Source organism: Astyanax mexicanus, chromosome 6 (genome assembly GCF_023375975.1).
Source record: "Astyanax mexicanus isolate ESR-SI-001 chromosome 6, AstMex3_surface, whole genome shotgun sequence".
NCBI lineage: Eukaryota > Metazoa > Chordata > Actinopteri > Characiformes > Acestrorhamphidae > Astyanax > Astyanax mexicanus.
Genome location: NC_064413.1, coordinates 29,340,394 through 29,362,077, shown reverse-complemented (window position 1 = coordinate 29,362,077; position 21,684 = coordinate 29,340,394). Strand labels below are relative to the sequence as shown.

The 21,684-nt window shown below is 33.8% G+C and overlaps 1 long non-coding RNA gene across 1 annotated transcript; it reads right to left on the bottom strand.

Annotated features, from left to right (window-relative positions):
- Positions 1-4,816: 4,816 nt before the first annotated feature.
- On the bottom strand, positions 4,817-7,184 carry LOC125802477 (uncharacterized). The gene is made up of 2 exons (XR_007439611.1): positions 5,801-7,184; positions 4,817-5,705 (listed from the first exon to the last, which is right to left on the bottom strand). It is a non-coding gene; the product is annotated as an uncharacterized LOC125802477 (long non-coding RNA).
- Positions 7,185-21,684: the final 14,500 nt, after the last annotated feature.

Below are 21,684 nucleotides of genomic sequence, written 5' to 3'. Positions count from 1 at the left end.
TGAAATTAAGGTCTATTGACGTTGTTGGCCAGCTGGGTTTGGAATGAGCTGAAACATGCTGTCTGGAAAAGGCACCCTTCAAACCTGAGCCAACTGGAATAGTATGCTTATGATGATTGGGGCAAAAATACCTGCTGAGAGGTGCAGAAATCTCATTGACAGGTAAAGGGAATCATTTGATTGCAGTGATTGCCTAAAAAAGGTTAGGCAACAAAACATTCATTTAAGGGTACCATTATTTCTGTCCAGGCTTGTTTCATTAGTTGGTTGGTGTGGTGTGTGGTTGGTGTGGTGTGTGGTTGGTGTGGTGTGTGGTTGGTGAGGTGTGTGGTTGGTGTGGTGTAATGATAACACCACCGCCTGCCAGTAAGCTACCATGTGGGAGACTGGGGTTTAATATCAGGTCTGGGTGACTGAATGCAGTGCAACACCAATAAGAGTCCTTGGGCTAGACTCCTAACACTACACTGGCCCTCCTTTGTAGCACGATCTGATTTCCTCGGGTTGCTGTTGTTCCTGGAACAACGTGAATAAAGTGGATCCAGGACCGACAACACTCACATCCAATCAGATTTAGCGTCTCTCACTGACGTCATTACAAGCGCGACTGTCCAAAAAGACCGCGGGGAGATTCAAACACCAGTAACTGCTGTGCCCCCTTGTGCGTTCAAGCTGTGCGGTGTGGAGGAAGGTAAGAAAGCTCCTTTATCTCCTATAATCAGTGTAAATACTGTTTTAATTGAACTAAAGTCTGGCTCTTAGGCTCTACACTTTTGCATGGATGCATATTTGAAAGTTTCCTTTCTGGGAAAATGTTTTAAGCATTAGCTAGTTAGATTAACTAGGTTAGCTTACATGCTAACGTACTTAGCTAACTAGTTTACATTTTAAAGACTGGTGAATTTAATTGAGCTTAGTATCAAACACTTGCTTTAATTACATGAAGATCTACAACTCAGCTTGCTTAAGTAAGCTAGCTGGATAATAATAAGTTAGTTAATTACTTACTGTATTAGTTAGTTAGCTAGCTAGCTATCTAGTTAGTAAGGTTAAGTAGTTAGCTATCTACTTAGTTAATTACTTACTAAATTAGTTAGCTAGCTACTTTTAGTTAGTTAGTTAGTTAGTTAGTTAGTTAGTTAGTTAGTTTAGGTAGTTGGCTATCTACTTAGTTGATTGCTTACTGTTGTAGTTAGCTAGCTACTTAGTTAATTGGGTTAAGTAACTTATTTAGCTATATATTTATTTAATTACTTACTGTATTAGTTAGCTATCTATTTAGTTAATTACTTACTAAATTAGTTAGCTAGCTACTTTGTTAGTTAGATAGTTAGCTATCTACATAGTTAATGTCTTATTGTTTTAGTTAGCTAGCTACTTTGTTAGGTTAAGTAACATAGTTAGCTATCTATTTATTTAATTACTTAATGTATTAGTTAGCTAGCTATTTTGTTAGGAAGTTAGTTAGTTAGCTATCTATTTAGCTAATCACTTACTGTTTTAGTTAGCTAGCTACATTGTTAGTTAGTTAGGTAGTTAGCTATCTATTTATTTAATTACTTACTGTATTAGTTTGCTAGCTATAGCTATTTTGTTAGTTAGGTAGGTAGGTTAGGTAGTTAGATATGTACTTAAATAATTACTTACTTTATTTGTTAGTTAGTTACTTAGTTAGTTAGCTATGTTAATTAGCTGCCTACTTACTTAGTTAACTAGCTACTTTGTTAATTAGATTATTAAGGTTAGTTAGTTAGCTATCTACTTTATTAGTATTATCTAATTTATTAGTAAGCTAGATATTTTGTTAGTTAGGTTACTTAGTTAGCTATCTGCTTATTTAGTTAGCTACATCCAATAACATACCTACTTTCTTAGTTTACTACTTACCTTGTTAGTTATTTAAATAGCCAGCTAGCATGCTTTACAATTTTATTTGGACAACTTGGATCTATTGCCCTATTTTGAAAAGGCTTTAATGCTGTCTGACTTGCTAATGTTAGTTTGTCACTTTAGATTACATTTTCAAAAAAAAAAAGTTAATTATTGAAGGATAGAATGAAAAACTAAGCCAGGGCCATCGTGCGCGTTGTTGATCCAGGGCCATCGTGCGCGTTGTTGATCCAGGGCCATCGTGCGCGTTGTTGATCCAGGGCCATCGTGCGCGTTGTTGATCCAGGGCCATCGTGCGCGTTGTTGATCCAGGGCCATCGTGCGCGTTGTTGATCCAGGGCCATCGTGCGCGTTGTTGATCCAGGGCCATCGTGCGTGTTTTTTTTTTTTTTTTTAACTAACATTTTAATATGCTGATTTTTGTCTGCTCTGTATTGTAAGGTCACACTTCTGGCTTTATGTTTTAGTTTCATTTTAAACTAATAGTATAGTAATAGTATAGCCATTTTTTTCTGAATTGCACCCAGAAGGAAGTGTGTGATAGCAATAATATTCGGAAGGAAGATAAACGTTACCAGGAACACATTATTCAACATTTAGACTAAAATCCAGTATTTCATTAAGCTGCACATACAGACTTAGTGTTTAACACACCATGTCTGCAGTTTCAGCATGGAAAAATGGTAAATTGGTGACTGAATCTGGTGAAAGCTTGCAGTACAGCGAGTAAATATTGTATCTTTTTTTCTTTCTTTTTTTTAAACTGATTTGATATGTATTATTATTGCTGATCTGGGCAAATTTTATTAGTAGTTTTGCAGTTCTTTTTAAAGTAATTTGTGGCAGTAATGTCAGTAGTAGCAGATTAAAAATAAATGTTTAAAATTATTGCAATTAAATAAGAAATTGGCGATGAGGTAAACAAATGTAAATTGATTTGTAAACATATATCTATTTATTTCTCCATGATATTGTATATTTTTATATCGATTTTTATATTACCTTTATTTTCTAATTTGTACAGTGTACAGTTGGACCAAGTCTTATAGCTGTATATTTATAAAATTGTACTTCTTTAGGTTTTTGTTAAAAATAAGAAATAAATAAAGACTTTTACATTGCTTTATAACTTTGATTTTATATGGTTTATATAACATATTTACTTCCTTCATGACTGGAATTCACTGTGTTGGTAATCCTTTGCACGCAATAAGCTCCAAACCCTGCCCGGTTTTAATGCAACCTTGACAAGGCTGGCAATAATTAATCAGTTAATTATGACCAGTTATATTTAGTCACAATCTTGTCATTTTAGACATTTAAAAAGCTTATAGGCTACTAATTGTGCATTTACACATTTGCAGTGATGAACCATAATTAAATATTATTCTTCCTTACCTTTCAGGTTTTTGGCTGGTTCTAGGAATAGGTGACTGGATGACCTACTTAACGTTGTCCTTAGTAAAGCTGATTACTTCACTGTGATAAAAGCCCTGCAGGATGCTGATCGTGTCAAGAATCCAATAGGTTTGGTTCTCAGAATCTTTTACATTCAGTTTCCCAGATGATGGAAAGTGGTTGGAGAGACAAAATAATTGTAAAGAGAGATCGGGGAATTTGTCAATATCAGGTCCCCTCTCTGTTACACACTGTGTACAGGGCCATCTAAAAAAATTAGAATATCTTTGGAAAAAAAAGTTAATTTATTTCAATAATTCAGTTAAAAATGTGAAACTCATTATGTAGATGTGTTACACATAGACTGATCTATTTTAAGCGTTTATTTACTGATGATCAGTGATGGTTTGGAGAGACATGTCATCTGCTGGTGTTGATTCACTGTGTTTTCTTATCAAGTCTAAAGTTAGTGCAGTTTTGTTTTCCCACAAAATCTTACAGCACTTCATGCTTCAATCTGCTGACTGCTTTCATGGAGATGTGGATTTCATTTTCCAGCAGGACTTGGCACACTGCCCACTGCCAAAATTACCAACTGGTCTTATATAATGTAATTTTCTGAGACACAGAATTCTGGGTTTTCATTGGCTGTAAGCCATAATCAACAATAAAAAAATTAACGCCTAAAATAGATTACTGTGTGTAATACATCTATATAATATAAGAGTTTCACATTTTAACTGAATTACTGAAATAGTCACTTTTCATAGCTGAAATGATTTTAAACACACATGACTGCATTTTAAAAGCAGAACTGGAAACAAGTGTGGGATTATTCAGCTAAAGCTAACAACACAGATGAAAGTCAAAGATTTTAACCACAGTGTCAAATGTAAATATAAAACTAGTTCCCTAGCTCTGTAAACATAAACACTTTACTTGAAAATATTGGAAAATGTATCCTCAGATAAGGAAAAGTCAGAAACAGAAGAACTTCTTGATTTTCCACAGAAAAGAAGAAAAGAAAACATTAATGTTGTTCCATTGGAGTATGTGACTATCCTTTAATATCTTAATCTCTTATGACAATATGAAAAATGCAGTTTTAAAAAGATTTCTCTCTACATGTGCATTTTTTTAAAAACTTTATAGCAGCTTTCATTTCTACGCCATGCACATGTAAGAGCTGAGTGTGTAAATAACAAATTGTTCTTAAAGAAAGCAAATAGTTCTTCTATGGCATCACTTGAATCTACTGTAAACTCTTAATTTTTAAGTATAGCTAAGATTAAATGTCATGATTTTTTATTTTAAATGTACAATGTCCTAAAGGGTTTGATGTTTAATAATTAAAATTTATTGTGACTGGAAATGTTACAAATAAGATGCTTCCTGTTAAATTATTTTTAATCTTCATATTCATGTTTTTGTACTTTTAACTAGTTTTGTGTATTATACTGTATTTAACTAATGCCAGTGCATGAATGTTCTCTGATCTGAACATGCATAAATAATCAATAAATACAAATTCTTTAAGCAACGTTTTATTAAAAGAACAAACTGGAATAAGACCTTTTTTTATTACACACATTTAAATGACCATGGGGAAAAAAGTTAGACATTGGTAAAAGAATACTGCAACTAAAAAAACAAAGCACTAGGCTAACATCTCACTCTTACCCATTAATACAGGGATGGTCTGATTTATAAGGGCTAACATGGTCTAATATTCCAAATTATGTAGAGAGAAAGAGACACACACACAGAGCGAGCTCTGGAAATGATTAATACACCACTTCAGTTTCTGAATCCGTTTCTCTGATTTTGCTTTTTATAGATATGTTTTATTCTAGAAACTACGGCAATATTTCTCCCAAATTACAAAAAAAAAGGTCATTTAGAGCATTTATCTGCAGAAAAGAAATGGCTGAAATAAAAAGATGCAGAGCTTATAGACCTAAAAAAAATCTATTTGGTGGAATAACCCTGGTTTTTAATCAGTTTTCATGCATCTTGGCATCATGCTCTCCTCCACCGGTCTTACACACTGCTTTTGGATAACTTTAGGCCACTCCTGGTGCAAAAATTCAAGCAGTTCAGTTTGGTTTGATTGCTTGTGATCAATCTTGATTTTTTTTTCCAGAACTGTGTGTGTCTTATACTATAAAAAAACATTTTTTTTTTTTTTTAAGAAGTTATTTAAATTAAATTAAACTAAACATTTCAGTTATTGTCACCAAGAATATCATTATCACAAAAATACTCTGTAGCTAAATGACCTACCAATGTACTTGTTAAGCTACCTTTGACAGGTAATGTACTCACTACATATTACCTACTTTCACATACAGCACAGATGCCACATGCCGTATTCGAACATCTGTGTAGTAGCAAGCCTTACACTTCTGGCACTGCACCTAAACAAGAAATTGTTTTACTAAACAAGTAATAACTAAATTTGTTGCACAAACACATGTAATTAAAAAAGGTAGACGTACTGATAATGTTCTACCTTATCTTTTGCAGTCAATGGGTCCCAGGAACTGGAGCTCTTCTGAGTGCGATCTGTACAAAAATATAGAATATGTCTAGATTTTAATCTGTATCACACTCACTCTCACACACATACCTAAAACTCCATATTGTTCTACACAGCTTTTTCCTTCAAGACTGTTTTCTGCAAACTGTATCAATAAAAAACAAGCATGATTAATGAGAAATTCTTAATAAAGTGAGTAAACATTGCAGATACAGTGTCTTTAATATTGTTGGACAGATTTTTCTGTATTTACTTTTGGTTGTGTGGTTTCCCCCAAACAATTTTTAATATTTTATTCCGTTGTGAAGAAATCAGCACCAATGTATTAGAGAAACATAGAACAGTCATGTTAACGTACGACTAAAGAAAAAAATTTAAAACGTGAAGGCTCTCAGGCAAGAAAACAAAATTCTGTTAAAGTTGCAATTGTTAGAACACAGGAAATACATCAAATACAAATGAATAAAGTAGAATTATTGATTGTACCACGTGTACTCCATACGAGTGTCCATCTTGCTGTTGTGGATGTTTGACACTGAAGATTGTCCAGTTGTCTTTGCAACCTCTGGCTGATGCAAATAAGCTAAAAAATTACACTGTGTTAACTAAACAGATAGACATAAGAAACTAGAATCATTATCACTTCACACAGACCACAGGTGAAGAAAGCAAAGCTTTATTCAGATTAGATTAAGAACAGTAGAGAGCAGAGAAATTCATGGAATGCGTTTCCCTGACCAAGCAGCTCCATTCAAGCCTAATCACCAAATGCAATGCAGGATAATGGATACTTTTGGCAATATAATGCATATAATTGTATTCGTCACCTCCAGTTTTTCAAAACTGTCTTTCTATCCTCTCCCATAGAATTCATGTAAATGATTCTTCTCTGTGTAATGTCATAAAACTAAAAAGAAAGATAGATAATGTTTTAATATTCAATGTGGAAGGAAGCTTTTGTTTTAAAACATTTCCTACATTTAATCTGCTGTTTAAACCACAGGTCATATAGACTTTATACTAGAGTAAATAGTGCACTGAATACAGAATAAAATAATAAGATGGATGAATATGCTCCTTTTCTCAAAGAAAGTGGAAGTAGTATAAACATTTGTGGTACAGGTAATATACCTTAATATATTGGACTTGAAGGACCGTGTTGTACATTTTGCCTTTACATTGTTTTACCTTTAAGACAAAGAAATGCCTCTGCTGTACATTTCTTCCAGACAACAATGATTCCATTACATTTTATTGGATATATGTCTGCTTCTGGCAAAAGTCTATACAATTATAATTGGGTTGCGGTTTGGAACAATAAATAATCAAAATCACATCCACACAAACTTTAAAATCAAGCTTTTAAGAAGCTCTAAGCAGAGAGGTAGATTACAGTTCTATCTGTGACAGAGTTACTATACTATGTTGGAGTGTATTTATCTTTTTGTTCTACAAGCTAGGATATGCATTTCCTTCAGGGTCAATAAAGTATCTATAAATGTAACTCACAAAAAGTATCCAGTGGTTCCCATTTTCCAGACAAGCTCCAATTATCCTCCCATATGTATTTAAAAGCAATATTTGCTGTGTTTATATACCTGTAAAAAGTATGTGCTTTGGCATCTTGATCCTGATAAGATTTTTGTGGTTATTTGGCTCACCAGTGGAAAAACTTCAGGATATTAATAAACAAACAAACATTTATTATCTGGTCATAATGCCAAATGGGTAAATATATTTACATAGGGAGTGAGTGAATAGTTAACTTAAGGCTGAGGAGTTAAAAGCAGGACAAATGGAATTGAGATATTAAAACAGCCTGCTGGGTCAAAACATCTCCAAATCACAAGGCAGGTCTTGTTGCATTTTCCTAATTTGCAGTGGTCAGAACCTAACAAACGTGCTCCCTGGAAAGACAACCATAGACCTAAAAACAGGATCATGGATGCCCAAAGTTACCGAAATTAAGGATGGTGAGGTCAGCCTCATAAACTTACAGAACTTCTACAAACTTCTTGGTCCTAGATATTACAGGACAGCCTGTGACCAATCTATGCATTATTCCAGGGAGGCCCAGATACAATTTTATTTTGTTTATATTTAAATTTGAATTAAATTTTCCAGCTTTTAAAAAAGTACTAGTAAAAACAAACACACACATGCTAGTTTTTTTTTTTTTTTATAAATCAAGGCATCAATTAACTGGATCAACAACGCGCACGATGGCCCTGGATCAACAACGCGCACGATGGCCCTGGATCAACAACGCGCACGATGGCCCTGGATCAACAACGCGCACGATGGCCCTGGATCAACAACGCGCACGATGGCCCTGGATCAACAACGCGCACGATGGCCCTGGATCAACAACGCGCACGATGGCCCTGGATCAACAACGCGCACGATGGCCCTTAATTTTTCATTCTAACCTTAAATAATTAACTTTTTCTTTGAAAATGTAATCTAAAGTGACAAACTAACATTAGCAAGTCAGACAGCATTAAAGCCTTTTCAAAATAGGGCAATAGATCCAAGTTGTCCAAATAAAATTGTAAAGCATGCTAGCTGACTAACTAAATAACTAACAAGGTAAGTAGTAAACTAAGAAAGTAGGTATGTTATTGGATGTAGCTAACTAAATAAGCAGATAGCTAACTAAGTAACCTAACAAAATATCTTGCTTACTAATAAATTAAATAATACTAAAAGTATATAGCTAACTAACTAACCTTAATAATCTAATTAACAAAGTAGGCAGCTAATTAACATAGCTAACTAAGTATGTAACTAACTAGCTAACTAATAAAGTAAGTAATTATTTAAGTACATATATAACTACCTAACCTACCTAACTAACTAACAAAATAGCTAGCAAACTAATACAGTAAGTAATTAAATAAATAGATAGCTAACTACCTAACTAACTATGTAGCTAGCTAACTAAAACAGTAAGTAATTAACTAAATAGATAGCTAACTAATACAGTAAGTAATTAAATAAATATATAGCTAAATAAGTTACTTAACCCAATTAACTAAGTAGCTAGCTAACTACAACAGTAAGCAATCAACTAAGTAGATAGCCAACTACCTAAACTAACTAACTAACTAAAAGTAGCTAGCTAACTAATTTAGTAAGTAATTAACTAAGTAGATAGCTAACTACTTAACCTTACTAACTAGATAGCTAGCTAGCTAACTAACTAATACAGTAAGTAATTAACTAACTTATTATTATCCAGCTAGCTTACTTAAGCAAGCTGAGTTGTAGATCTTCATGTAATTAAAACAAGTGTTTGATACTAAGCTCAATTAAATTCACCAGTCTTTAAAATGTAAACTAGTTAGCTAAGTACGTTAGCATGTAAGCTAACCTAGTTAATCTAACTAGCTAATGCTTAAAACATTTTCCCAGAAAGGAAACTTTCAAATATGCATCCATGCAAAAGTGTAGAGCCTAAGAGCCAGACTTTAGTTCAATTAAAACAGTATTTACACTGATTATAGGAGATAAAGGAGCTTTCTTACCTTCCTCCACACCGCACAGCTTGAACGCACAAGGGGGCACAGCAGTTACTGGTGTTTGAATCTCCCCGCGGTCTTTTTGGACAGTCGCGCTTGTAATGACGTCAGTGAGAGACGCTAAATCTGATTGGATGTGAGTGTTGTCGGTCCTGGATCCACTTTATTCACGTTGTTCCAGGAACAACAGCAACCCGAGGAAATCAGATCGTGCCTCCTTTGTAATAGGGATATCCTTGTAAGTCGCTTTGGATAAGAGCGTCAGCTAAATGCCGTAAATGTAAATGTAAAATGTAAATGTAAATTAGTTTATAAATGTCTGACTTTCATTTGTTCATCTACATAGCATTTTTATTTATTATTACTTTTTGTCAGATTCAAGTTATTTCTGTGAGCATTGTGGGTTTTTCCTTCATTAACTGAGGGGTACCATTAATTTTGTTCATGTGTGTATACTCTTCTGCTCCTAAAATAAGTTAGAAGTATGTGGGAAGTCAACTGTGTCATATATTACATTTTCAGCAAGACTAAAATTATTTCTGTAAATTCTGAATGTTGAATTCTTTAAATTATTAAAGTTGAACAAATAGGCTACTTTTGCAGGTGTTGTAAAATCCTAATATATATTGCTTAGTTTGCATCAGTTTAGTATAAACCAACTGAGCTACAATAAGATCCAAGGGTACCACTTTAAAATAAGACTACCCTTATAAAGGGTTTATACATGGTTTATAAATGAGTTTATTAAGTACAATTAATTATTGATTAGATTGTAAATGCTTTAAACACCATTGATAAGCAGTTACAACACATCAGTTGAAAAGACAACAGTTATTTACTGTTTGCTTAGTCATATAAATCAAGTTAGTCATTTAATTTAAGTGTTCAGAAAGATCTGAAGTTTGACAGTATAAATAAGTGTGGAACCACATTTGAAATTTTTAAGCTTACTGTTGCCATTTCTATTTATGTGTAGTTATAGATATATATTTATATATAACTGCTTATTAATGGGTTTTAAAGTATTTGCAACCTAATTAATAACCATTAACAAACTCATTTATGACCATTCATAAAGCTTTTATAAAGGTAGATATATATTAGGCCTTGATCTGGATGCTAGGATGATATACTATACTATGTCAGTTATTAGCTATAAAATGAGATGCTTATCAAGCTAAAACCACCCTAAATTCATGATCTAACACACTCCCACATACACACACATACTTACGATCCCTCTAAAACGCAGAGGAGGAGCCCTGGCTGATTATTCGTCCTGTTTGTCTCAGGAGCCCGATGGCTCTGACAGGGCCTAAGTAGTTGTCATCTCCCACTATGTTGGACATGCATGTGCCTCTCTCCGAGCATGAGGCCAAAATCTTTGCACAGGTTAATAATTAATTGTGGAGTGATAAATTGCTCTGAAGCATGAGAAATGGCAAGATAATATATAATAAATATGAAAAAGCACATTATAATTCATAAGGATGTGTCGGATTACTGTAGAGGCCCCTCCATTATTTGCATTATTCATAGCGTGATATGCAGCTCTCTGGCCGGCCGGGTTTGCCTGTGCGGGCATTGTAGAAACGTACACGATAGGAATTATCTTCATCACAGTGAAGGCGGATATTGACATTTTTAATCAAAAGCTCATAACATCAGTAAAGAAGAATATTGTATTGTGGTGTTATGAATGAAACTCATTTCAGCAGGCTTTTTAAACTGCTATCTTCCTTAATTATGTTGTGTTCTGCGTTTTCATCATATTCAGCATTGTGCCTTGTATTGTGATTGTCATCATCTGTACAAATGATTAGCTTCTCATATTTTTACTTCATTCAATCCGTTTATTTGAGGATTCATTTTGAACATACACTCTCTACATTCACTCTCTTCATTAGAGAGTCCTACCTTGTATTTCCAACTTACTCTTGTAGCATTAGCTTATCATTGGTCATAAGTGCTGGACAATAATACAAAAGATCACATGTCAAAATATGTTATAGAAAAATGGATGGTCCATTATAGATACTTTAACATCTATAGATGCTCAACAATTCATTGAATGTCTATAAATACAACTTGACTTAAAGTGGAATTTAAATTATTCTGTATAGAACTTAACTTCTACACCTGGATTACACGTAATCCAAACCTTAAAAAATATAAATCTAAATATAAAACTAGTCTCAAGATGTTAAGATTAGGGTTCAGGTTAGAGTTAGATGTAAAGTTACATTCAATAGAGGGTTTAGTTGCATTTAACAGACATGCAGTTGAATGTTAGTTGAGCATCTACGAAGCATTTTATAATAGACAATCCAAATAAAGTGCTACCAAGTTCTGATATACGATACGATAAGATACGTTACGATATGTTATGATAAATTACGATAAAAACTTTTAAAAAGTTTCAGATGGTGAAACAGTCAACATGCTTCTACCTTATTAATTATAATTAAAGGCATAATTTGTGCAAGACTGTACCAGTACCCTGTAGTCATCTCCACAAATTACTCAGGCATGATATTTCTTAGAATACAGTCTCACACAAATGTAACCTGCATATCATGCACAATATTACAATATGATCTTTTTAAATATGTTGCGTAAGATCTAGGGCAAAATTAACAAATAATCACACAGTCTGCCATAACACTGAAAGTTTGATCAACAGCAAATAAGTAAAAAAAAAAAAAAAAAAAAAAAAGAATCCATATAAAATTGTCAGGATGGGATTTTATTCATACTCAAATATATTTGTTTAATTCAAATATGTCTTTTTAATAAAAAAAGAGTACCAGTTGAATTCTACTGTTAAACAGCAATTACATTTTTATTAGGTAAAAACGGGTGGATAGGGAGGAAAGAATGCTTTACAGAAACAGCAATGGTGTGTAATAGAAAGAGAAATAAATAAATAAATAAATGATTAAAGAAAGAAAGAAAGAAAGAAAGAAAGTTATTCCATATTTCAGTAGAAATAAATAGTAATCTACCTTCTGAACTACACGGTGTGTAAGAGAGACAGAAAGAAAGAAAGATAGAAAGAAAGAAAAAAGAAAGAAAGAAAGACGAAAAGGAGAGAGTTATTCCATATTTTAATATAAATATAAATGAACTACGCGGTGTGTAAGAGAGACAGAAAGAAAGAAAGAAAGAAAGAAAGAAAAGAGAGAGTTAGTTAGTTAGAGAGTTTCATTATAAATAAAGCGTAATCTACCTTCTGAACTACACAGTAGTAACACTGAATTCTCATCACTAAATAAAACCACTAATAACTTAAATGTTAATTATAGGAGGACGCTGGGGCCAAACTTAAAATAATAGTAAAAATAATTAATGCATAAATAGAACAATGAAAATGCTTTAAATATGTTGCTGTTTAACAATATATATTTCCCAGCTTCTCTGTTCTGGATGGTGGACCACTCTGCTGTCTACCTAGAAATGGTATTACTCCCAGTACACTACCGTATCACTGGTATTGTCTAGTATCTAGTGAACAGGTCATCTTTCTGAGCTCCACTCTGTAAATGTGCATCTATAGATATACAGTATAGTGCTTCTGTAAGGTAGGTGGATTTCATAGCGAGCAATGCGTGAAACTGCACTGTAAGTGTTTCTAGTAGTCAGTGACTGTAATTATGACATTTATCAGCACCACCGTTGAGATTAAGAATGATAGCTGTGATCACCGTATTACTGTACTGTGTATTTTCTGCAGGGCCTGTAGGGATTGGAGTTTTCTGGCCTCGGTAACGAGACTCTCAGGCTCTTCATTAGGTTTTTATGAGGCCTGCTCTCCAGCAGATGCTTGCTAGTGAGCCGTGCCTTCTCGATCAGGCCTCTCCAGAGACTCGGAGCGCCGTTCCCTCTGAGATGCAGCCATTTCACCACCCCCTGAGACGGGGAAACTTAAACGCCATCTCAGTTTCAGCGCTCCGGCTAAAAAGGCCGGGGGGAATCTCAGCTCATATTGATGTTTGCTGAGCAGTTAGAGATAGTAATATTTTATTTCGCTCCGTCTCTCTTCTGCTCTTGCTCTCTCTCTCCTGCCGTCTCGCTCACTCTCTCGCTTGCTCTCGCTTCAGTACCGTTCAAGGAGAAAGTCAGTGCTTTAAATCGCTATGAATTAAATGTGGTTACAGATAAAAAGATTATATTAAATTATTATAAAATTACACTACAAGACAAGAAGACAAGCCATATTTTGCACACTTCTTCTGGATGCACAGATGGCCTCCAGCTTTTACATACACATACACACAACACTATCATCAATCATTTTTACAGTAAGAAGTGCTCCAATCACTTGGCCACCATGGTATGAACAAGTTCTCAATAATTAACAGGAAGCTAAAAGGTGGTAAAAATGAAAAAATATAAAAAAAATATCAAGAGACAAATGTGGTCAACATTAAGTCATACAGAGCTGCAAACTGTTCTAATGTTAGAAAAAAGCAGTTAACAGGTAACATTCACATCAACTATCACAATGTTTGGAAGGCGTGTTTGATTGCAGTGATTCTCCGTAAATAAGGCATAAAATTTGGGGGCAGACAGGCTGGTTTGAGTATTTTCAGAAGGAACTTTAATTTCTAATAAAAAGGGTCTCTAGAGGGTAGAATGTTGCCATAGAGTAAAAAAAAAAACAGTTCTGCGGAAATGCAGAAATTTCGTGTTGATGAAAGAGGTAAACAGTTATTCATCAGTATTTAAGAATGCACATCAAAGTGAAGTACATGGGCTACAAGAGTAGAAGACCATCTGACAAGAACAGAAAGCTGAGGCTGCAGTGAACTCTCCAAAACTGGATATTTAAAATCTGGGAAAAATGTAGCCTGGTCTCATTAATGTAAATTTCTGTTGAGGCAAACATATGGTAGGATCGAGCCAACAGCTTGAATCTATGGCCATAACCTTAAATGTGTCAACAGTCCAGGCTGGTCAAAGTTGAGTCCGTTACCACCATTCAGTCATCACTTGTATAACATTTAAGCCTATTTAAGAATTATCTCTGATGCTGATCATGTGCATCCCCTACTTTTTACAGCTTATCTGTCATCTAATAGTACTTTCAACATGATAAAGCTCCACATTACAAGGCAAAAGCTGCAATGAACTGGTTTCAAGTTCAATGTACTGCTCTTTCAGGCCAGTAGATATAAATCTGGTAGAACGCAAGGCATGTCAAATAAGTTTAATACTGTAAAAGTCATTAATTCTACAAAATTCTTAGAGAAATAAAGAGAAAAATCATAATTAAGTTGGCTTCTTCTTCTTCTTCTTTTTCGTCTTCTTCTTATCATTATTACTATTATTAATAATTTTATTATTCCATTCTTGTTTTTTAAATGCTAATCCTTCCACAGCTTTTGACATGGAAATGCAGAATTTTGTCAGGATCGCAGGAACTATACTGAATTACATTGCTTGTATTACACTACAATTTCCCCTTAGTGTCTCCTGATTTCAGGAACTCAAGCATCCATAAACACCTCTTCCTGTCATATGTTTCAAATCTCCCAATCAGGAACAGTTCCCATGTTCCCATTCACCTGATTACTAATCAGTGTGTTTACCCGTGTTACTCCTTAATCTCTGTATAACTACCCCTTTATTTTAGTAACTTATCGCAAAGTATTGCCAACTGTCATTGTGTACCAGTTGGATTTCTGTCTGTTTTCTATCCCATATAAAATTTCTGATTTACTCTCTCATTCTCTTAGCTCTTCTAGTTCTGGTTGACATGTTGGTTGTCTACTGGCGTTTTCTACTTTGGTATCTGTCTATGTCTGTGCTGTTTGCACTCCTGTCACTGTTGTGTGGTTTAAACCCTGTTCTACTGTTTACCATATCTATAAACTATGGACAACATTTCTCCAAAATTTCAAATAAAAATGTTGTCATTTAGAGCATTTATTTGCAGAAAATGAAAAATGGCTGAAAGATGCAAAAAGATGCAGAGCTTTCAGATCTCAAATAACACAAATAAAACAAATTCATATTCATAAAGTTTTAAGAGTTCAGAAATCAATATTTAATAACAGCTTTCATGCATCTTGGCATGTTCTCCTCCACCAGTCTTACACACTGCTTTTGGATAACTTGATGCCACTCCTGGTGCAATAATTCAAGCAGTTCATCTTGGTTTGATGGCTTGTGATCATCCATCTTCCTCTTGATTAGATTCCAGAGGTTTTTAGTTTGGTAAAATCAAAGAAACTCATAATTTTTAAGTGGTCTATTATTTTTTTCTAGAGCTGTATGTGTGTGTCTGATCTGTCCTTTAGATTTAAAAAAGAAACCAATACAAGTTTATAAATAAAAATCAGCAGCAACCAGTTTCTGATTAATAATTAAGCCTTAATTGTGTGTAAAACAAAATGAAAATGTAGTTGTACTTTCGTATTCTTCTAGGGACTGAACATTAATATCAGTATTAATTTACACTTCCTCCCAGCTGAGGGAATAATGTACTGAGTACAGGACATCAACATACTGTAGTTTCTTTGTTGCTCTGTGGAAATCTGTCTCGTGTCAGCTCCCTGCCTGTTTGCTACAGCACCACTGCCCTCCACAATTACACTACCTTGTTATTCAAATCTGAGCTGTGGGGGTGGACAGACATATCACAGCTGAAGGGTTTGAGTGTGTATGTGTCTTTAGGCATCATGGTAGGCCCTTGGTATTCAGTTGGCATGCATTTGCACAGCACTGGCCTAATATAGGAGAGTAGTTTGCTTAAGACTATGCTTAGGCTAAACACATTAAATGGAGACCTGGTAAGTAACTTCAAATAAAATGATTTTTGTGACCTGATAGAGAAACCCTATTGTTGGTATTGTATTGTTGCTATTATATATGGGGATTTGGGGTAATACAGTTATTACTGAGTTTCTCAGTGTTTATATTCCCATTAGAATGCTCCAGGTCAGTCAATTTTATGAACTTCCCAATATTGCACCAGTGAAGCAAGCCATTAAAATAACCTCAGGTTATATCAATCTAGTACAAATCCACATATGGGTAATTATCCCATTATATATTTTTTTAAATATGAAGGTGCTTGAGGAGCTATTTAGACTGCATTTACATAGCAAGTGAAAGTGGTGCAAATCTGATTTCTTAACTAATTCAATGTTTATTTAGGTTCTTCAAACTATTTGTTTTAATGTGTTTTAACGATATCGGACATTTGTCTGAACAGTTTGTGCCATGTAAAAAAAAAAAATAAATAAATCCTTACAAGCAGTGTCAATATTTCAATATTAACTCTGCTGATTATTTTATTAATATTTAGTGTAATGGGGTTCATTACAGGTAATGGTTAAATTATATTAATCTACTTTATTAATTTTGAAAGACCAACATATAAACACAATAGTTTTACATAACATTACAAAACATAACATTGCAATGTTGTTTTAGTTTTGTTTTTGTAGGGGGTGGTTGCCAAATATGTGAGATGAACCATTTTATATGTTGATTACACTAATTAAGGCAAGCAGAAAAAGTTTCTTACTGAAAAACTACTTTTAACAATTTTTTTCTTGATCTTTAAACTTTAAAACGAGTCAATTTGACCCATAACATAACAGGAGGGTTAACCACAATCACAGGATGTATATGGCTTTTAAGCTCACAGTAAGTAAGTCTTGTTTTTCAGCCATGACCACTGCTTTGTTTTTGTTTGTGTGTTTTAAACTTACAGCTTTTAGTATGCTGTAGCCCCATCCTGTAACCCCATTCAGCCATTTTTATTAGAAATACTGAGCGGTTTTGACCTTAAACTTCTAATATTGCAATAGAGAAATTACCCCAAATATATTTATGAAGCCTGTTACCACGCTATCCCAGCGCTGAAACTCTCATTCACCACTATCTTCCACTTTCACTCACATTCATTTCCCTTCTTCATGCTGCCTTTTTTTCTACTTCCCATAAAAGTTGCATTCATTCTGATCTGACTGTTTGCTGAGCTGCAATACCGCTAGTCAAGATGTATCAAATTTCAAAACCATATTTTGAGATCAGTTAAAAATTAAAATCTGATTCAGTTTGTTTTTTGTTCTTCATGCTGCCACACAACTGACACATCTTTGTCACATATGACCTAAAAGATCGGATTTGGGCCATGTTTACCTGCTGTATGAACACAGACTTGGTTTCATCAAGTATGGCACAGATAAATCAGATAGTTTGAGACTGTAGCAAACCTCAACACTTAAATCACACAGTGCTTCAGCAGTTTTCTGAAATGTGAAGCCTGCATACGTGTAATTTTCAAACTTAAATTTCATTATTACATTGATTCAATCATTGATTATTACATCATACATCATTGAATATGTTTATACATCTCTGGAAAAAAATATAGGCCACTTCATTTTCTGAATCAGTTTCTCTGATTTTGCTATTTATAGGTATATGTTTCAGTAAACTGAATATTGTTGTTTTATTCTATAAACTACAAACAACATTCCTCCCAAGTTCCGAATAGAAATATTGCCATTTAGAGCTTTTATTTGCAGAAAATGAGAAATGGCTGAAATAACAAAAAAATATGCAGAGCTTTCAGACCTCAAATAATGCAAAGAAAACAAGTTCATATTCATAAAGTTTTAAGAGTTCAGAAATCAATATTTGGTGGATTAACCCTGTTTTTATTCACAGTTTTCATGCATCTTGGTATGTTCTCCTCCAGTCTTACCACCAGAAACTCATAATTTTTAGGTGGTCCCTTATTTTTTTCCCAGAGCTGTATATGTTTTTTTGATTGCAATGAACAGCCACAATGCATTATGCACTTTTTAGTGGTGTGTTTGTGTGTATGTCAAGTAGTCTCTCAAATCTCTCTCCCATTTTAACTGAGAAAACAGTGTGATCTGTCCTAAATTTAGCAAATGTCCTATAGTAACAATACATTACTCCTCTCAGTGTACAAATAGTTTGAATCTAAATAGGGCTAAAACTGAATATAAGTACAGACATATTTATTATAGCACAATGGCTTCTACTACTACTACTACTACTACTACTACTACTGCTGCTGCTGCTGCTGCTTCTGCTAGTGTAATTAGGTTGGCAGTGTACATTTGTTCATTATACACATAATTTGTCATAGATTGTAATAAATGGCATAAGCAAGTCTAATAAACATGCATTAGCAAACCTACTTGAATGTGATACAGTTTGAAGCCAAAACATGATGATTTAATAATGATGATGTAGTTTGCTCATTGATAATGCGGGCAAAGTATTCTCAGCTGCATTTCATTAGCCTCGTAACTTCAGTGCAAAACTAATGATGAAAACTTTGAGCAGCTGACATGTTTTCTATTGGTTCATTGTTTTTGTAATAAGGATGGAAATTGTAAATAAGATTTCACTCCCAGAAAAAAAAGAGTTATCATATTAAAGCCACCATTTCTGGTGACTGATTCATATTTTACACAATACAGAAATGGCTGCTGTATGTAGGGGCAGGTTTAGGGGATGTTTGTGAAGGTTCGTCTTAATTAAAGCTCTATTAATGTTTATTAGGGTGGTGTAATGAGTAACCTCAGCCATCTGGGGGCAGTGCTGTCTTGCTTTAAAGAGAACGTTTGGAAAGAGAGTGTGTGTGTGTGTGTGTGTGTGTGCCTGGGTGTACAGGATAGAGTGCTCACATTACAGGGTGGGCCATTGTGGATTTTGATGGATTGCAAATGATTGTCTCTGAAAACAATAGCTCCTGGAAGGCACTGTGTGTGTGTTCAGAGCGGGCGCTTCTGTGCCCTCCAGCCTTTTCTCCTCAATCCCCCAAAACACACACACACACACACACACACACACACACACACACACACACACACACACACGCACGCACGCACGCACGCATGCATGCCACCAGACAGGCCTCAGTCACCTAGGCCTCAGAAACTGCTCTAGTCCAGTTTATGATTAACATGTAACCCACATATAGATTCTGCTATTTAAAAAACAACAAGAAAAGAATATGATACAATATAATGACATTTTTCCATTTTTCAGATTTTATGTGCAATGTAATTTTTTTTTAAATATTTTGTATTACACAAAAATGTAATTATAAGGACAAGCAATGGCAGACACACCGAACCCAGATATGACATACTTTATATATATATTGGCTATAATAAAATAAATAGAAAAACATAAGAGACCACCTAAATATGATGAGTTTCTTTGATTTTACCAAATTGAAATCCTCTGGAATATAATCAAGAGGAAGATGGATGATCACAAGCCATCAAACCAAACTGAACTGCTTGCATTTTTGCACCAGGAGTGGCATAAAATTATCTAAAAGCAGTGTGTAAGACTGGTGGAGGAGAACATGTGCCAAGATGCATGAAAACTGTGATTAAAACCAGGATTAATCGACCAAATATTGATTTCTGAACTCTTAAAACTTTATGAATATGAACTTGTTTTCTTTGCATTATTTGAGGTCTGAAAGCTCCTCATCTTTTTTGTTATTTCAGCCATTTTTCATTTTATTCAAATAACTGCTCTAAATGACAATATTTTTATTTGGAATTTGGAAGAAAAAATGTCTTTAGTTTATAGAATTAAACAACAATGTTCATTTTACTCAAACACATACCTATAAATAGCAACATCAGAGAAACTGATTCAGAAACTGAAGTGATCTGTATATAGCTGTATATATATATATATATATATATATATATATATATATATATATATATATATATATATATAAATCTGGTAGTTTTGATTTTATGACTCATTAAAATGCTGCCAAAGGACATGGAAATAGAGAAATGAGACTCTTTTAATTATGTTTAAATTTAGCTGCATTCAAGTTGAAATTGAAAGTCATAATTTCTAAGTTCCATGTAGCAAATTTAAACTGAAATTCCTCTAAAATCAGATTTTCCACCAAGAAAGTCAGGAGAGCTTAACCAGCCCCAATTTCAAAATACAAGATGGCTGTCCTGCACATCACCAGCAGTAAAGAATGATTTGGTTTATTATCAAATCTGTCTATTAGCGTGTCATTAAATGGGTCAAACACACAGTACTGACCAACTTCATAAAGACATGTTTAATCCTATTGAAACCTTGTACTTCATGTTTTTCTCATTCTTTGGGTTTTCATTGAAATCCTCCTGTGTGAAAATATACAGACCCATACAGATTTTTTAATACATACATTACAACTGTTAAGAGTTTAGGCATATATTCCATTATCATTGTCATCATTGTGTGTGAGCTCTTCTCTGGCTCTTGTCTAGTGTCTTTCCATGGTCTTGTTTGGTACAAATTTTAAGCTACTGACATCATTTTTACTAGAACCATGTTTGGTGATGGCATCATTGTGCATTCTTTGGAAAGTTCTAGTTGATTTAGAACAGTGTGGTGTTATGATGTTATAGTGGATCTTTTCTATATATATATTTTTTTCATCTGGTGCATATCAGAGATTTAAATGGCCTGTTGATCAGCTATATATATATATATATATATATATATATATATACCAATACACTTTTGTATTCAAAGCACACAATGGCCTTCTTTTCACTGCAGAGTTGATAAGTTCTGAGCCCAGTTCACAACACTGTTAACTAACCCTACTGTGGGTTACAGATCTGTCTGGTGGAAGGACTTAATAACTTATTGGCTCCACATTTGGGCTGCAAAATTTGGGTTCTTTACATTTTCCTTATTTAAAAAAAATGTTTAAGATCATATTTTGGTCATACTAACCACTAAGCACATTTACATTACATGTATATTTAAGGCATTTAGCAGATGCCCTTATCCAAAGTAATTTACAAAAATGCTTTGCTGTTTACTTCAAATATCCTTAGTTAGTTTGTAGAGGCTAAAATAAAAAAAGACACATCAAACTTAGATACTAATAAATTCAAATTATCAGTATGGATGCCTAAAACTTAAGTGCTGGTCTTACGTCCAAATGTTGGTGGGGACACCACTTTAATGAGTGCATTTAGCTACATTTAGCCGTAACTGCTGCTGACAAAAATGTATAACTTATGGGTGGGAATCACATGGCATCTCATGATACATTGCCTTCAATACTAATAATATAGTTATATATATATATATATATATATATATATATATATATATATATATATATATATATATATATATATATATATATATATATAATATATATATATACATATATATTTTTTTATGTCATCACGTCATCTGTGTTACCAGGAATTATCTATTTATTAGTCTCAGTTTAATAAAATTTGACAACCAATATTTTTCATTGCAGGTTTACCCTATTCATTTAATTAG